Source organism: Diachasma alloeum, unplaced genomic scaffold, assembly GCF_001412515.2.
Source record: "Diachasma alloeum isolate Michigan unplaced genomic scaffold, Dall2.0 Dall_scaffold_00289, whole genome shotgun sequence".
NCBI classification, from domain to species: Eukaryota; Metazoa; Arthropoda; class Insecta; order Hymenoptera; family Braconidae; genus Diachasma; species Diachasma alloeum.
The window spans coordinates 800,145-806,880 of NW_021680428.1; the positions used below are offsets into that span (position 1 = coordinate 800,145).

Here is a 6,736-nt window from a genome sequence, read left to right on the forward strand (position 1 = left end):
GGGGGGGGGGGGAAGCGGGCTCTTGCGCCTTCCTGTAATGGGGCTAACCCGTAAACGGTTTGGATGCTCTCTGGCCCATAAATGGAATGCCACGGTAGTGGAGCGTATCAGGAGTTGGCATCCAAGCTCTCGCGCATTTTGCCCCTCACGTACACTAAATCGCAGTGTCTGTCCTAACACGTGTGGGAAGAATGTGGAATTATCGTGTTGTGGAATGAGGCAACCCCGAGATTCCGTTTGAGCTGTGATAGTGAACTGAGAGGAAAAAAAATTATCCAATATCACGAAAATAATTTGTTGAGCCGAGGGAGTAGCACATGTGTTGGATTAATTCGAAGGGCTGCAACCAGTGAAATACAATAAATCTCTCCAAGTCCGTTCGAGTAAACCATCTATTTTTTTTTAGAAATCACACAGTTGAAAATTTTGGCGGAATTCTCCGGGTCAAGAGCTTGAATTTTATTTGAGGGGGAAAAAGTCAATGAAATTTCCCTGAATTCAGAATTTCCCTCAATTCCCCTGAATTTTCAGGCAATTCGTTTAAAATTCTAGAAAATCCAGGAATTTTTAAAGTAATTTCCTGAAAATTCGGAGGAATCTGGAATTTATAGAGACATTTCTGTGAATTTTCAAGATTTTTCATTAATTTCCCCGGAATAATTCAACTGAAATTGACAGTTCTCACGGATTTCTCCATGAAATTATGAATTTTCAATAAAAAAAATTCCAGAATTCAAGCAATTCCCAGAATTTTAAAAGAATAAAAAAAATGAATTAAATTAAATGAAATAAATTGATAAAAAAATTAATTTGATCAATTAATGAATGAATTAAATTTAATTAATTAAATTAATTTTTTCTAATTTTTTTAAGATCTCTGAAAATCCAGAGAAACCTGAAATTCAAATAAAATTATGAATATCCAATGGCAAAATTCCTTTAAATTTCAGCGCAAAATTTCCCCCATTGCATTAGCCGAACCACCAAAATTATCCCCCAGAGATTAATAAAAATCCGTTAAATGTCTCCCAGCTGTAACATTATTCCGCATTATCGCATGGGTGGGGTTTTCTCTTCTCGCCTCGTCCTCGGTTTTACTTTCTAAGTCCGCCTCCTGCCCCCCCCCTCCCCCCATTAAAAGAATCCCCAAGTCTGATCCTTGCGTTGAGGACGAAAAATCCGTCTTTTTCCGGAGGACTTGTCCCTCTCCTCTCACTTACGCCTTCACAGATCGAGTTCTGCGGGCTCGTTGCACTGTATCTCGACATTTCTAAGTGTAGACAGTACCCCGTTTTCCTTTTTTTTATTCATCTCATTTTTACGGATTATTTTTTTCCCTCTTTTTTTTTTTCTTTCAACTTTTGCAGCTCCAAGTTACCGGTTGAACGTGTGTGAGCGGAGAGACCACGCCAGGGTGGGGCTCGCAACTCGGCGTTTTCAGTTTCACTTTCTAAGTTACCTCGCCCTCCACCCCACACCGCGTACTCCCCTGCCCTCTTCGCTTCATCTACGTCGTGATCCTCGGGACGTTTTTATACGTTTGCCTATTTTACAGTGTCAGTGTGTTGGGCTTGGGTTGCACTGGGAGGATGTATAGGTGCCTCAGTCGAGGCGAGCCACCCCGCCCTGCAGATGCCATGCACCGGGGATTAACGGATGCATTGGAGAGACTGGTTGCAAAGTTGTTGGCGATGAAAAATTGAAGTTCCCATTCGTTGAGAATTCATTAGTTACAGTTATTTTATCATGAAATTGTAAAAATTCTCCGACTTCTGGGGTTGATAAAATGGGAAATTTTTGTGAGTGAGAGGAGAAATGTTATTTTATTTTTATTTTTATTTTATTTTATTTTTATTTTATTTTTATTTTATTTTTATTTTATTTTTATTTTATTTTTATTTTATTTTTATTCTATTTTTATTTTATTTTTATTTTATTTTATTTATTTTTTCATTTCAGATCATTTTAATTTTAAAATTTAAATGACTCATGTAACTACATAAAACCCGCCCCCCAAATATTTAAAATTCCCCAGGAAAATCTAAATATTGCAAAACAAAACATTACGCGCATGCCTCTTGTGGTTAACATTCATAATAACCCCGGCGATTCCCCATTAAGTCCCACTAATTACACAAAAATTCGTAATTCCACGATAAAGATGTTTTGTTAGTCTGCGCGATTACCCGTTTCCACTGTCTGACTGGAGGGTATAAATCTACTGGTTAATTGGATCGATGTTTTTCCCTCTCGGCGGTGGCTGTCAGTGTGCCCAGTGAAAAAGGGGAGAAGGTGACAATTGAAACTCCACCGGTGGATTTATTTGACCGTGTACAACATACATATGAGCCTGCCCTTTTGCGATTGTGTGGAAGCGTGAAAGTACTTGGTGTTTTTGGTAACTAGTCGTACAATATCGTTTCCCTCGATTCACTCGACTTTCATAATCGGGGATATTTCAATGGGTTCAGGAATAAAATTGTCCGTTGCGCTCCCGTGGGTTTGAAAACGAGTGGGAAATTGCTTTCGTCACAACGTAGGCAATATTTTTTTGATAATAAATTAATAATTGGGTTTTGAATGGAATTTTTATGACGATGTGATTTTAATTGAATTCAATTATGCATTGAATTTAATGTTGCCTGATCGTTAGCAGCCAACATTGACCGCCAACATTAACCGTCAATATTGTTCCAACATTGACCGCCAACATTAACCGCCAGCATGACTCCAGCATTGGCCGTCTACATAGCTCCAACATTGGCGTTCAATGTTGACGGCCAATGTTGGTAGCCAACATTCACCGCCACCATTGCCCCAACATTAACCGCCAACATTACCCCTACGAACATTTTCAACTTTTCCCTGAATATCGATTTGAAATGACGAAAAATAAGAGAACACGCAGGAAGCATGAAAAAATATGAAAGCGAAAAGTTCGGATCAAGCAGCAGGCATATCATTTGATCAATGACTTGATACTTGGCTTCCATTGGGCATGCCGAGGTCGCCCAGCATGACGCCCAGTCGCGTGACTCTATCCATGGTGAATTATTCCTCCGGCCCGGGTCTTCGAATTTAGGGCTATCGTCGATGCGTGACAAGTCGGTCAATCAAGGGAGCATTCCTTACGGCTTTATTTGGTTGTCTGTCCTTTTTCAATGGCACGAGGCACCGCAGGAGCTGATCTACAGCTTCCGGAAATTAGAGCACGGTTGAATATTTTCGACTGAATATTTCTGATAATTCAGGACAGTTTCACTAGAATTCTTGACTTTGATGAGATAATCAATGGTAATTGTTAATATTGGTTCAATTATTCCATGAAAATTCACGTAAAAAGGGAAGTAAAATTCTCGTCCGTCTGATTTAGGTCGATAGAAAAGGGAATAAATGTGCAAAAATTTTGCTGATGGCCGGGAGAAATGGAAACCCATGTGCATGCATTCGTTTAAACTCCGGAAATGACCGACTTAATCATAAAAAATCCAGGAAGATCTCGCGAGATCCACCACAACGAATAAATCAACATCGATAGCGTCCGTTTTCGCGTAATGGCTAGCAGAAATTAGGGATCATTAAGTCGAATTTCAATTTCCGTCGGGGCGTAGGTGAAGACGTGCGATCGACTAGGGAAACGAGTATGACTTTCACGGTTACTCGAATCAATGATTTCTACTTAATTCCGCAAGGCTAAATGCTGAATTGCACTGTAAAAACGAGTGTCTTCAAGGCGTCTTGAAAGTTGGATAGACAAGACATTTTCATAATGTCCTGAAATACAAGTCACCAAGTTTAAGACATTTTTTCAGTCTCAATTCAAGACACTCGAGGACTATTCAGACACTAGTCATTTATGACGGCGGCACTATGACAAGACATTAACCGCATTAAGACATGGAATCATAAGACGTTTTTGGTGACTTATCCATTTTCTTCCGATTTATTGAAGTTCTGAATTTATCGGGAGGGTCGGAAGGATGATGACGATGGGAGATGTCAAATGAATTCAAACATAGTATCATTGCAGGATCAGAAGGACGTGAAAACCTTAAATATCATTCTAAGGAAAAATACTTTTCGTCAGTATTTTTCATCACAAAAATTATTTTCCCCTTATTTTCCTAACTCGCTTCAAATTCTGCTTCATGACCGCTATTTTTAACGCAACCAGAATCATCAGTGAAAAAATGATTGACTCTTTTCGTGGAACATTGTCGACCGTTGAAAAAAAATGAATGAAGTGTTTAGAAAAAAACATGAGCCATTATAAATTTAACGCAATTACTTACGTTGAATCAGGAGTCTCGTTCCAACTTCCGTCATTTCCGGACGCATTCCCAATCATCTTTTGCGTGGAATTCAGCGTCACTTTGTTCCACGCGATTCCTCGACTTTGGCCCCGGACTCGAGCCACCGATCCACCTGAAACATGCGCCAAGGGAGTTGAGAGATAAAAAAAATGCGAGTGAATAGGTGAGGTCGGACCGTCGGACTCGCCTTAAATGCCCAGTGGACAACGAATACCCGTCAATGTCGTCATGACACCTGGTCTACTGTCATGCATAACACCATATATAAAAAAAATCGTTTCCGGTGTTGGGGGGCAATTTGCCTGTCTATTTTGCTGACACATTTGTCGACATTATTCAATGCTTAACCATTCGTCTTGCAAGGGGACAATTTGCTGGACTTGATATTATGGGATATAAGTTTGAGTTTAGGCATGAAGTGACCTAAAATCCGGTGCACTTATTGGAATTTTTTTCATGTGAAATTCGCATCAAAATTTGATTTTTTTTTTCGATTAAAAAAATTTTTTTAATGGTAATTTAACATTTACAGAATTTTATTATTGAAATTTGGTAATCTCGTTGTTATAGTTTATGTCTGTTTCATTTCAACCCTGGCTGTTTGCTGTTGGGTCTCTATGAAATACAAATGAAAATAAAAATGGAAATGAAAATGAAAATTTGAAGATTGAAATTTAAAAAATTCGAATATCTCGGAATCCAGAAGAGATAGAAAAATTTTTGTAATTACCTTTTTTGTAGAGCGAATTGAGGGTTGCAAAAAAGGTCATGAGAAAAATTTTGCTATCCCCCTTAGATTCCGAGATATTCGTCAAAAACTGACCAAAAGTCAAAATCGACTTGACCCGGTTTACCGCTTCGCTACGGAATTTTTTCCCTGGATTTGGCTGACTATAAACGCTACTGCCGGCCGTTTCCACTTGCGCAGAGAACAAATGCTCTAGTTTTCAGGGGAATATCCCGAATTTCTCGGACACAAGTATTTTTGCCTCTAATTTTCAGTGATGCGACTGTAAAAATCAGTCAAAATATTATGATTTTTAAAAACTTCCGCCCAAAATTTCAGATTTCCGTGAAATTTACTATTTTTTAAAATTTTGTAACCCTAAATTTCGGTGAAAAAATTTTTTATTTTCAATTAAACGCGAAAAATGGAAAGTAAAAAAATTTGTTGAACTAAAAATTCAATGAAATTCCAAATTAAATTATTAAAAATTGGGAATTTCATTGAATTTTTAGTAAAAAAGTGAACCGGAAGTGTAAAAATCCCACGAAAATGCCCATTAACCCCAGCGCCAGTTACTTTTACCCCTCGAATCCCCCAAACCCCGCCCACTAAATCATTAATTCACCTAAAAATGCACCTCCTCCTGTTTAACGAGCGTAACTAACCACAATTTAAGCGCTCCAGTGTGCGGAAGTCCCAGCGAAATTGACAGTCCCATGATCCTTTCTCCAACCAAAAATCCTCCCAGCCAAACGAGTTACATTTTTCAACACTCGTTATCGGTCAAATTGCGCAATTCCCACCTGAATCATGCATTCTAATTTTTTTTATTCATTCTCCCTCGGTCCGTTTATTTCGAATCCCATTCGGAATATCAGGTGTAGCAGACCTCGGTATTTCAACTCTCTATATGACTCGTGTCTCTAACTTGTTTCGATAACGTAAAAATTTATGATCTACTATTACAACTTCAACGAGTAATATCGGGCATTCATAATGATACAAACGCATGCTTGAGGGTACTGAGAGACATTGAGTCAATGAAATTAATTTTTTCATTCAAATAAAGAATTGTTACATGGTTGTGAATTCGATCTCTTCATTATTTAAATAATTATTTTATTTTTAACTCATAAAGTCCGTTTGGATCGAGCAAACATTCATTTATGTTTGAAAAATTATCAATTTCATATTTCTTTGCAATAATTTTATATTTTCAACTAAAAATCATTAAACGATTAATTATGTATATAATTAATAATTTTTTCATAATTTTAAATAATTTTAATTTCATAAAAATTGAATTTATAAAATTTTTTAAATTGAAAAAATTTTTTTTTTCAATTTTTAAATTTATAAATTAAAAAAATTAAAAAACAGATTCTATTTTGAAAAATTTTACGACTGAACATTTCCAAATATTGTGCTCTACACGAGTGACTTGGGCCCTTTTTCTTTTCTGTCACTAGTGTTGTGACATTGAAATGTCATCTCCAGCATTGAAAAACAAGACATTCGAATTCGGGTATGGACTTTTCCCACGTCCTGAAATATTTTGGTTATTGAATTCATTAATAACATTTCTTCGGCTTCATTCGTCGATGAGCAATCGATGGAACAGCGGATGGGCGAGTTTTTAGGTGAAACGTCACGTGAAATACCGTAATAGGGCATGTCGCTTTGGGTATGAGTAGAA

At 37.4% G+C, this 6,736-nt stretch overlaps 1 protein-coding gene across 1 annotated transcript in view; it reads right to left on the reverse strand.

Annotated features, from left to right (window-relative positions):
* Window positions 1-4,354, reverse strand: part of LOC107038995 (histone-lysine N-methyltransferase PRDM16) — a 35,116-nt gene extending 30,762 nt beyond the window's left edge. The window contains exon 1 of the mRNA XM_015258408.1: window positions 4,293-4,354. The gene's annotated coding sequence lies outside the window, so the exon portion shown is untranslated. The remainder of the gene's footprint in view (window positions 1-4,292) is intronic.
* Between the last annotated feature and the right edge of the window lie 2,382 nt (window positions 4,355-6,736).